Source organism: Sardina pilchardus, chromosome 10 (genome assembly GCF_963854185.1).
Source record: "Sardina pilchardus chromosome 10, fSarPil1.1, whole genome shotgun sequence".
Classification (NCBI taxonomy): domain Eukaryota; kingdom Metazoa; phylum Chordata; class Actinopteri; order Clupeiformes; family Clupeidae; genus Sardina; species Sardina pilchardus.
In genome coordinates, this window is record NC_085003.1 from 16633637 (window position 1) to 16646136 (window position 12500).

The 12500-nt window shown below is 37.5% G+C and overlaps 1 protein-coding gene across 1 annotated transcript in view; it reads left to right on the forward strand.

Annotated features, from left to right (window-relative positions):
* The window catches only part of b4galnt3b (beta-1,4-N-acetyl-galactosaminyl transferase 3b), a 28340-nt gene extending 26852 nt beyond the window's left edge, over nucleotides 1-1488 (forward strand). The window contains exon 20 of the mRNA XM_062547580.1: nucleotides 1-1488. This exon is cut by the window's left edge and continues 591 nt beyond it. The gene's annotated coding sequence lies outside the window, so the exon portion shown is untranslated.
* Nucleotides 1489-12500: the final 11012 nt, after the last annotated feature.

A 12500-nucleotide genomic window follows, 5' to 3' on the forward strand; every position in this document is an offset into this window, starting at 1 on the left:
ATGTCTCTCTGCGTGAGGCAGAAGACAAATTGAAGTGCTATTCCTGCCAAAGACTGAAGCCATTGTGAGAAGATTAGCTTTTATTATGGATAATGATGTGCCTTTCAGCACTAGTGAAGAAGCTGCTAACCAAGATAAACAGCTTTCTCTACACGAAACTAAGGTGATATAATGATGTCATTTAACTTCTGGGGAAGTTGCGCCTCTGTATGTACTCTCTCTTCAGTGTTTTATGATGATATTATTATTTGTAATCGGCTTAAGTGAGGTGTGTTAGTTGAGCGATCACACACAATGAATAACCAGAGTTGATAGTATACAGCTGGTACTGTACTAACTGGAGTGTTTATTGCTTGAGCAGGCCTACATACTGTATGAGGAGATGTTGAATTTTCAGACACGGAAAAGAGAAAAGACAAACTCTTCTGAACGATGAGCCGGAGCTTTGTGTGAAGTCGCCCAAGGCTGTCTGCAGTTGCTGAAGTGACGAGTAGTCCTAGAGTCGTCTTATGTCTCAGGTCCCATTGTAAAGGTACTGCAGCCTGCGGCCTAAAGCAAGTGCCCTCTGTAGGCCAGACCTGCCTATTACACCTATTGCTTACTGTAATTACTCCCGAGGCCAAAATGCTCTGTGCCTCTTATTTTGGTTTTCTCTACCTTAGTCAGTTTTAGGGCTGTCACTCTCTCTCTCTCTCTTTCTCTCTCTCTCTCTTTCTCTCTTTCTCTCTCTCTCTCATGCTCTAATATAGCATGACCCCTCCAGACTTTTTGGAAGGTTAGGAAGAGGTTTCCTCTTTGTCCCTGCTCCCTGAGGAGATGAAGGAGCAGGAAAAGGTGATTTCCTCACCAATCAGCACGGGACAGATTTAGGATGTCCTCGCACACTCTGTTCAGGTCGCATTGCGCGACCACAGGAGAAACATGCTCAATGAGCTGGTGTATGTCTTACAATGAAATAACCAAAAATGTTGATAATCCCTATGGTACAGTAGATATATGCGGTGGAGATTGCTCAGGTTTGGCTGGTCAGTATGTATGGTATGTATGAAAAAGTCAATGCAGTCATTTGTATGAAGCTGTTATTTCTGGTATGTTCCATTTCCTCCATATAATGTGTGAAGCTATGCAGTTACACATTCCAGTCCTTTGCACTATACTGATAGCCTTGTTGTCTCAGGGGTGCCTTAAAGGTCAGACTTATTAGTCTGGAAATAAAAGTCAAAGGCCTGTTATACTGTGAGATTAAAGGCTGAAACTGAGTCTTTTTTAATAAGGCTCAATACAGGCACATATGCAGTCCCTTAAGTCTCACATTATGTAGTCTATAGAGAAGAAAAGAAAGGTGTGAACTTTTGGCAGGTGAAAACTGTGCTTTGAGACTTTGTAAGCTGTAAAACCGAAGTTTTAGAGGCCTTGTCTTGAAGAAATGGACACCAATGTCTTCAAGGGTGGTTGTTACAATAAATTGTGTTTACATTCTCTGCTTTACCTATGTAGTGCCTTTTAATTTCTCTTTTAAAAAATGTATATTTTACCAGAGTTTGCAAACAAGATGTGAGCAAGAACCACTATCATACTGTGTATACAATTGAAATATTCAGTATTCAACATTTGTTGATAAAATCATATTTTATTTTACAGTCTTAAAATGTAAATAAACACAGTATACCTACATATTCAATGGATTGCACTGGTACAAGTACAATGGAGTTAGAACATTAGTGACCATTTCTGTGCTCATGTTTGCTTTTAATATAGCCGAAAATCCAATCAAATCAAATCAATACAAATCTAAACAGAAACAATCTTGAAGCAGAAAATTAAACTTACCAATTCAACCGTATACATCTGCATCATCTTCCAGTGTGATCCTGCATTTCTGCAGTCACTTATTACTGTGTCCAGTGTTCCTTCACTCTCGTTGCTAATCAGTGATCTTATGTTCATGTCTTTGATTAATCGGTGTCCTGTAGGCAGAGTCATTATTAACCAGTATGGTCCTGCATTTCTGCAGTTCCTAATCACTGTGGTCATTCACTCTTGTTACCAACCAGTGTGAGCCTGGACGCATGAGGCTGCAGCTTGTGCTGCTGCTGTGCCACCTCATGGGCTGCTGCCCGCTGCAGCACCAGGCTCCCGTGGTGGACACTGCTGCTGCTGGTGTACAGTATGCCAGCATCTGAGCACTTCACTTTCTTCAAGCAAGGAACCAGCCAAGCCTTCACCTGAACCTCTGGGTATTTCAAAGGATAATGGAAACTGTGATATATGTAATGATTGCAGATCATAGCCTTGAGTTTCCTAAGGTAGGGTTCAGACCAAAGATTCCCGACGAGACGAGACGAGCCGCGACCTGGGACATAATCCCAAATTCATTTTCAGTTTGACCATTAATCCGATGGAAATACATACAAGGGACATACTGTACAGGTAGGTAGTTTTGCTGTATTTTCCTGGGGACAGGTGGAGGTCAAAACTTTTGAGACGAGGCTCTTCAGATCCTGAAAGAATGTCCCCAAGACCTGTTGGAGGCCAGGTAGAGCTCCCGGAGCTTGGGGAGCACAGAGGACGACCCACAGCTGGTCATGCACAGGTCAGACGGGGAGGCCAAGTCATCGCTCTGCAGTGTGGAGATCCTGTTATGGGACGAGTCCGGGACAGGAGAGAGCCACAGTCAGATTGTGATTGGACAGGTAGATTTGTGAGTCTTGATGTAACACAGAAAGAAATGGCCAAAGGAACAGGTGACTCTCTTCCATTTTAGGAAAATGTATAGATTATCATATGATATGACTGCATTACGTGCACATACTATATTGGGTCACGTGCCTTGATTTGCATATGAGTTTAAGTGATATCCCATTCTTAATCCATAGGGTTTAATATGACGTTGGTCCACCCTTTGCAGCTATAACAGCTTCAACTAGAAATGCAATTCCCGAGGAATTACACGAGGGGATGCAATCTGTTGGATAGACTTTTATTTTGACACACCGGAAACACTTCAATAGGATGTGTAGTTCAGGGAGAGCCAGATTGTATGCTTAAAGGCAAACATTCTAAAGTGGAACTCTGTTCTAGAATCTTTGATTAAAAGTGACAGTTCACAGGATTCACAGGGCAGTGTTCTAACTAGACTGGGAACTGAGAGTTCTGGCCCATTATGACATCACATTCTCCATTAAAGTCTATGGGGGGAAAATACACTTTTAATTACAAATATCTCAAAAAGTATAAACTTCTCAAAAATGTCAAATAGATTGTCTAGTAGATATTTGGAAGATCTACTGAACGATGTTTCAACCAAGTTTGTACGTTAAGCGGTTCAGGCTGAATAGCGCGCACAAAAAGGTAAAAAGAATAATAATAATTATAACTAGAAATGCAATTCCCGAGGAATTACACGAGGGGATGCAATCTGCTGGGTAGACTTTTATTTTGACAGACAGGAAACACTTCTATACTATGTGTAGTTCAGGGAGAGCCAGAGGCAAAAGATTCTATAGTGGAGCTCTGTTCTAGAATCTTTGATTAAAAGTGACAGTTGGATTCACAGGGCAGTGTTCTAACTAGACTGGGAACTGAGAGTTCTGGCCCATTATGACATCACATTCTCCATTAAAGTCTATGGGGGAAAAATACACTTTTAATTACAAATATCTCAAAAAGTATAAACTTCTCAAAAATGTCAAATAGATTGTCTAGTAGATATTTGGAAGATCTACGGAACGGTGTTTCAACCAAGTTTGTACGTTAAGCGGTTCGGGCTGAATAGCGCGCACAAAAAGGTAAAAAGAATAATAATAATAAGAAGAAGCGACCGGATTTCAATAGAGGGGATGCATCCCCTCTAACTAGAGAATGTAATTCCAGGGAAATTACGAGTGCATGAAAATGCAAAAATGTATAGATACAGTAGATAATGTAGATATAGTTACTAAGGTGTAGCTAGGGTAAAGATGGTGGTTGCATAGTTTAAAGAAAGCTGATAGTGTGAAGGTAGACAGTTTAAAGCTTAAACATTACAGTTCTAACTGAACTAATGATTTCTAGCAGTTACGCTAAAAATGCTAACTATGCTAACCAGGTTGATTAGCTAACTTAGCTAATCATTTCTAACAGTTATGCTAAACATGCTAACTATGCTAACAATGCTAACAATGCTAACCAGGTTGATTAGCTAACTTAGCTAATCATTTCTAGCAGTTATGCTAAAAATGCTAACTATGCTAACAATGCTAACTATGCTAACTAGCTAACTTGCTAGTGAGGACTTTTATTTTGAAACATTTGTTGATAGGGTATCCATGGTGGCCACTATCAGGAATAAAGAAGTTACTGCAGTATAAACATGTTGGTTGCTGGAAACTGTCATAAACGCTTAATTGTAATGGTTGCTATGTTGGTTGCTAGGTACATGGAGGTTTCATATAGTTGACTGGAGGCATAGTTGATGATAACTGACAGTTTGAATGGTTGAACAGTTAAATAGTTGAGTAGTTTCAATGGTTAAATGATTTAATAGTGTATTATTGCAGTGAGGACTTTTATTTTGAAACAGTTGTGGACAGAGGAAACAGTTTACAGGATATGTAGTCTTCACAGAGAGATTGTATGCTTAAAGCCTGAGAGAGACAGAGCTGCTGCAGGTGGGGCTGGCCACCTGGCATAACATTCTAATTGCCCTATTATGATGTCATAATCCAATGTTAAGTCTATGGGGAAATTTTAATAGTTTTTATTTAATAGTTCAAAAAGTATAAAAGTTACAAAGTTGAAAATTACATAGCTGAAGTCACCTAAGTAAGACCTACGCAGCGCAGTTTGAATGAAGTTTCTACGTCGAACGGTTGAAGCTGAATTGAACGCACAAAAAGCGTTAGAAGAAGAATAATAATATCGATAATAACTAGAAATGCAATTCCAAGGAATTACCAGTGCATGAAAATGCAGAAAAAGATAGATAATGTAGATATGGTTACTAAGGTGTAGCTAGGGTAAACATGGTGGTTGCATAGTTTACAGAGAGTTGATAGTGTGAAGGTAGACTGTTTAAAGATGAAACATTCCAATTCTAACTTAACTAATGATTTCTATTCATGTTAAAATGTTGATTAGCTAACTTAGCTAATGATTTCTAGCAGTTACGCTAAAAATGCTAATTATGCTAGCAATGCTAACTTTACTAACAATGCTAACCAGGTTGATTAGCTAACTTGACCAATGATTTCTAGCAGCAATGCTAAAAATGCTAACTATGCTAACAATGCTAAATTTGCTAACAATGCTAACCAGGTTGATTAGCTAACTTAGTTGATGATTTTTTGCAGTTATGCTAAAAATAATAACTATGCTAACAATGCTAACTATGCTAACCATGCTAACTAGCTAACTTGCTAGTGAGGACTTTTATTTTGAAACATTTGTTGCTAGGGTATCCATGGTGGCCACTATCAGGAAACAAGAAGTTACTGCAGTATAATCATGTTGGTTGCTATGGAAACGGTCATAAACACTTAATTTTAATGGTTGCTATGTTGGTTGCTAGGTACATGGAGGTTTCATGTAGTTGACTGGAGGCATAGTGGATGATAACTGACAGTTGGAATGGTTGAACAGTTCAATAGTTGAGTAGTTTCAATGGTTAAATGATTTAATAGTGTATTATTGCAGTGAGGACTTTTATTTTGAAACAGTTGTGGACAGAGGAAACAGTTAACAGGATATGTAGTCTTCTGAGAGACTGTATGCTTAAAGCCAGAGAAACTGACAGTTGGTGCCCAGGTGGCCGGCCACCTGGCCTAAGATTCTAATTGCTGCCGTGATGTCATAATGAGCAATGTTAAGTCTATGGGGGGAATTGTAATAGTTTTTAACTAATAGTTTAAAAAGTATAAAAGTTACAAAGTTGAAAAATACAAAGCAGGCATGGCATAAGCAAGACCTACGCAACAACGTTTGAATGAAGTTTCTACGTTAAACGGTTGAAGCTGAATTGCGTGCGTTAGAAGAAGAATAATAACTAGAAATGCAATTCCAAGGAATTACCAGTGCATGAAAATGCAAAAATATATAGATAGATAATGTAGATATGGTTACTAAGGTGTAGCTAGGGTAAACATGGTGGTTGCATAGTTTAAAGAGAGTTAATGTGTGAAGGTAGACAGTTTAAAGGTTAAACATTCCAGTTGTAACTTAACTAATGATTTCTAAAAGGTATGTTAAAATGTTAACAATGATAACCAGGTTGATTGGTTTACTAAGCTAATGATTTCTAACAGTTATGGTAAAAATGTTAACAATGCTAACTATGTTAACAATGCTAACCAGGTTGATCAGCTAACTTAACTAATGATTTCTAACAAAAATGTTAAAAATGTTAACTATGCTAACAATGCTAACTATGCTAGCAATGTTAACCAGGTTGATTAGCTAACCTAGCTAATGATTTCTATCAGTTATGCTAAAAATGCTAACTATGCTAACAATGCTAACTATGCTAACCAGGTTGATTAGCTAACTTAGCTAATCATTTCTAGCAGTTATGTTAAAAATGCTAACTACGTTAACAATGTCAACTATGCTAACAATGCCAACCAGGTTGATTAGCTAACTTAGCTAATCATTTCTAGCAGTTATGCTAAAAATGCTAACTATGCTAGCAATGCTAACTAGGTTGATTAGCTAACTTAGCTAATCATTTCTAGCAGCTATGCTAAAAATGCTAACGATGCTAACTATGCTAACCATGCTAACTAGCTAACTTGCTACTGAGGACTTTTATTTTGAAACATTTGTTGATAGGGTATCCATGGCTGCCACTATCAGGAATAAAGAAGTTACTGTAGTAAAATTATGTTGGTTGCTATGGAAACGGTCATAAACGTTTAATTTTGATGGTTGCTATGTTGGTTGCCAGGTACATGGAGGTCTCATGTAGTTGACTGGAGGCATAGTTGATGATAACTGACAGTTGGAATGGTTGAACAGTTAAATAGTTGAGTAGTTTCAATGGTTAAATGATTTAATAGTGTATTATTGCAGTGAGGACTTTTATTTTGAAACGGTTGTGGAAAGACGAAACAGGTTAACAGGATATGTAGTCTTCACAGAGAGTTGTATGCTTAAAGCCTGAGAGAGAGAGGGCTGCTGCAGGTGGGGCTGGCCACCTGGCATAAGATTCTAATTGCTTAACGACCCGACTGTGATGTCATAGAGGCCAATGTTAAGTCTATGGGGAAATCTTTAATAGTTTTTAATTTATAGTTTAAAAAGTATAAAAGTTACAAAGTTGAAAAATACTTAGCAGCATGCCCCTATTGAAGACCTACGTTGCAACGTTTGAATGAAGTTTCTAGGTTAAACGGTTCAAGCTGAATAGAAAAAATGAATTTGGTAAGCGGAATAATAATAACTAGAAATGCAATTCCAAGGAATTACCAGTGCATGAAATGCAAAAATAGATAGATAATGTAGATATGGTTACTAAGGTGTAGCTAGGGTAAATATGGTGGTTGCATAGTTTACAGAGAGTTGATAGTGTGAAGGTAGACAGTTTAAAGCTGAAACATTCCAGTTCTAACTTAACTATTTTTTTTTCATGTTAAAATGTTAACTATGGTAACAATGATAACCAGGTTGATAGGTTAACTTAGCTACTGATTTCATGCAGTGATGGTAAAAATGTTAACTATGCTAAGTATGCTCACAGTGTTAACCAGGTTGATTAGCTAATGATTTCTAGCAGTTATGCTAAAAATGCTACCTATGCTAGCAATGCTAACTATGGTAACTATGCTAACCAGGTTGATTAGCTAACTTAGCTGATGATTTCTAGCAGTAATGCTAAAAATGCTAACTATGTTAACAATGTTAAAGTTGCTAACAATGCTAACCAGGTTGATTAGCTAACTTAGTTGATGATTTCTAGCAGTTATGCTAAAATGCTAACTATGCTAACAATGTTAACTATGCTAACTAGCTAATTTGCTAGTGAGGACTTTTATTTTGAAACATTTGTTGATAGGGTATCCATGGCTGCCACTATCAGGAGTAAAGAAGTTACTGTAGCAAAATCATGTTGGTTGCTATGGAAACGGTCATAAACGCTTAATTTTAATGGTTGCTATGTTGGTTGCTAGGTACATGGAGGTCTCATGTAGTTGACTGGAGGCATAGTTGATGATAACAAACTGACAGTTGGAATGGTTGAACAGTTGAATAGTTGAGTAGTTTCAGTGGTTAAATGATTTAATAGTGTATTATTGCAGTGAGGACTTTTATTTTGAAACAGTTGTGGACAGAGGAAGTAGTGAAACAGGATCTGTAGAGTTAATGAGATTGTATGCTTAAAGCCTGAGACAGAAGGTGCCTCTCATATAGCGTTTACGCGTCCTCTCTCGCTCCTCGATCCTCACTGATCTACATAAAGAATGATGGAGCGGCAACAATGGGATAGTCTAGCCCTTCTTCTATCTTTCTTTATGTAGATCATTGAGGATCGAGGAGCGAGGGAGGACATATAAACGCTGCTTAAGAGGCACCCACAGTAAATACTTTAAAAGTTGTATGTAGATAGTCTAATTAATGTTGATAGACAGAATGTTTAATGGATGTTGATAGGCAGATTGTTTAATAGATATTGATTGACAGTTTAATGGGTGGATGAGTGAATGGTCTGAAGAAGATGAATGGATAGAAGGTTGGATGGAATGTGCCTTATATTCTTGTTAAGAAAGACACTGATACAGCTCTCTGAGAGTAGTTGATACAGGTGTAATCAATTTAACTGGCTAGTCTTAAGAGAGCCAGTAAAGCCTGAGACAGAGTAAATAATTTAAAAGTTGAATGTAGATAGTCTAATTAATGTTGATAGACAGAGAGTTTAATGGATGTTGATAGGCAGATTGTTTAATATATGTTGATAGACAGTTTAATGGGTGGATGAGTGAATGGTCTGAAGAAGATGAATGGATAGAAAGTTGGATGGAATGTGCCTTATATTCTTGTAGAGTGGAGAGACACAGCTCTCTACTGAGAGTAGTGGATACAGATACAGGTGTAATCAATTTAACTGGGTAGTCTTAAGAGAGCCAGAGTGTAGACAGAGTAGAGAGAGAGAGCTGCTGCACCTGGACTGACCAGCTGGCATAAGATTCTAATTGCTGCCGTGATGTCATAATGAGCAATGTTAAGTCTATGGGGGAAATTGTAATAGTTTTTAACTAATAGTTTAAAAAGTATAAAAGTTACAAAGTTGAAAAAGACAAAGCCCACATCGTGTAAGTAAGACCTACGCGACAAAATTTGAATGGTGTTTCTACGTTAAGCGGTTGAAGCTGAATACCGTGCGTTAGAAGAAGAATAATAACTAGAAATGCAATTCCAAGGAATTACCAGTGCATGAAAATGCAAAAAAATATATAGATAGATAATGTAGATATGGCTACTAAGGTATAGCTAGGGTAAACATGGTGGTTGCATAGTTTAAAGAGAGTTGATAGTGTTTAGGTAGACATTTTAAAGCTTAAACATTCCTGTTCTAACTTAACTAATGATTTCTAACAGGTATTCTAAAATGTTAACTATGCTAACAATGATAACCAGGTTGATTGGTTTACTTGGCTAATGATTTCTAGCAGTACTGCTAAAAATGTTAACTATGCTAACAATGCTAACTATGCTAACAATGCTAACCACGTTGATTAGCTAATCATTTTTAGCAGTTATGCTAAAAATGCTAACAATGTTAACTATGTTAACAATGCTAACCACGTTGATTAGCTAACTTAGCTAATCATTTTTAGCAGTTATGTTAAAAATGCTAACTATGCTAACAATGTTAACTATGCTAACCATGCTAACTAGCTAACTTGGTACTGAGGACTTTTATTTTGAAACATTTGTTGATGGGGTATCCATGGCTGCCACTATCAGGAATAAAGAAGTTACTGTAGTAAAATCATGTTGGTTGCTATGGAAACTGTCATAAACGCTTAATTTTGATGGTTGCTATGTTGGTTGCTAGGTGCATGGAGGTCTCATGTAGTTGACTGGAGGCATAGTTGATGATAACTGACAGTTGGAATGGTTGAACAGTTAAATAGTTGAGTAGTTTCAATGGTTAAATGATTTAATAGTGTATTATTGCAGTGAGGACTTTTATTTTGAAACAGTTGTGGAAAGAGGAAACAGTTAACAGGATATGTAGTCTTCACAGAGAGATTGTATGCTTAAAGCCTGAGAGAGAGAGGGCTGCTGCAGGTGGGGCTGGCCACCTGGCATAAGATTCTAATTGCTTAATGATCCGATTGTGATGTCATAGAGGCCAATGTTAAGTCTATGGGGAAATTTGTAATAGTTTTTAATTTATAGTTTAAAAAGTATAAAAGTTACAAAGTTGAAAAATACTTAGCAGCCTTCCCCTATTTAAGACCTACGTTGCGACGTTTGAATGAAGTTTCTAAGTTAAACGGTTCAAGCTGAATAGAAAAAATGAATTTGATCAGCGGAATAATAAGAAGAAGAAGAAGCCTTGGAAGAACAGTACAGTGCATTTTCATGCACTGTAATAAGAAGCCTAGGAAGAACAGTACAGTGCATTTTCATGCACTGTAATAAGAAGAAGAAGAAGAAGACCGAGGGAGAACAGTACAGTGCATTTTCATGCACTGTAACTAGAAAAGCATTTCCTGAAGGAAATACCAGTGCATGGAAAGTCATTGCAAGGATTATGCTAGGGTACTTAAAGTGATTACTAAGGTGTTGCTAGGCTAAATAAAGTGGTTACTATTCTATAAAAAGTGGTTACTAAGTTTGTTGCTAGGGAAATCACATTGGTTGCTAGGGAAATCACGGTGGTTGCCAGGGTGTCATTATGGAAGTGGTTGCTAGGTTGTTACTAAGTAATTATAGTGGTTGCTTTGCTATAAAAAGTGTTATTTTAAATATAGTTTTGAAAAGTTATTGAAATTGGGAGAAATAGAGAGAGTGATAGAGAAAGTGAGAGGAAGTGAAGAAAAACAAGTGAAAGAAAGTGGGGATGACAAGTGAGCTATCCAGTTCAATGGAGAGACACACAAATAAGAAGTTCCATTGAAGTTGCTGAAGTCAGTGAGAGAACACTGGCAAAGTTGATTCCATTCTATTTCTTTAAAAGCCAATTATGATGTCACAAAGCCAATGATAAGTCTATGGCAAAATTAAGTTTAGTTTTTATCTAATATCTCAAAAAGTAAAAGTCGTAGAAATATGAAAAGTAATAGACTGAAAATTTGATGCAAGAGCTACGCGACAAAGTTTGAACCAAGTTCCTACGATAAGCGGTTCAAGTCAAATTAGGGCCTGGAAGAATAATAAAAATAAAAATAATAATAAAAAGAAAAAACGAAGGAATATCAATACAGTGCATTTCCATGCACTGTAATAATAAGATGCGACCGGATTTCAATAGAGGGGATGCATCCCCTCTAATTATTTTTGGAAGGCTACATTCTTCCAGAAGAGGATTTATGAGGTCATACACTGATGTTGGACAAGGAGACTGGCTCTCAGTCTCCGTTCTAATTCATCCCAAAGGTGTTCTATTGGGTTGAAGTCAGGACTTAGTGCAGGCCAGTCAAGTTCATCCACACCAGAATCTGTCATCCATGTCTTTATGGCCCTTGCTTTGTGCATTGGTGCAGTCATGTTGGGACGGGAAGGGGTCATCCTCAAACTGTTCCCACAAAGTTGAGAGTATGCAATTGTCAAAAATCTCTTGGTTAATGCATAAGCATTCAGAGTTCCTTTCACTGGAACTATGGGGCCAAGCCCAGCTTAGGGATGGCCCCTTCCTGTTCCAACATGACTGATGGTGAATGGGATGTCACATAAGTTCATATGCAAGTCAAGGCAGGTGACTCGATACTTTTGGTAATATAGTGTATCTCAATATTCAAACTTATTTACTCAAATATTAGAAACCTAGCCAAGAGACTGATTATATCAGGAACATATCAGGAACATAGTGTACAGTATTATTATTTTACCAGGAGACTTTGTGCAGGGTCTAGGAAGGTATTAAGCTCACCTAAATGGTCCTCCCTGCTTCATATGTGTGGTTTAGGACACACACACACACACACACACACACACACACACACACACACACACACACACACACCTCAAACATAAGCTAGACACTAGACTCATACATACAACATACAGTACATGAAAAACAATCACATAGACAATCAGTTTAACTTTACAGCTTTTTACTAACACAAAATTCCGATCAACTGTATTGATATGGCAATAAATGATTGAACTTGAACTTGAACTTAGATTTGCTTGACCTACATTTGTTGCAACAGTTGTCATAATCACCCTTTAGATAAACTATGTTGTGAATATGAGTTCCTGAGTGCCTCTATGTAGATATGAAACCTGTGTTATTCTCACTCTATTTATACAACGCCATGACTGATGTTCCTGACGTCCAAAATATCATCTCGTGGTTT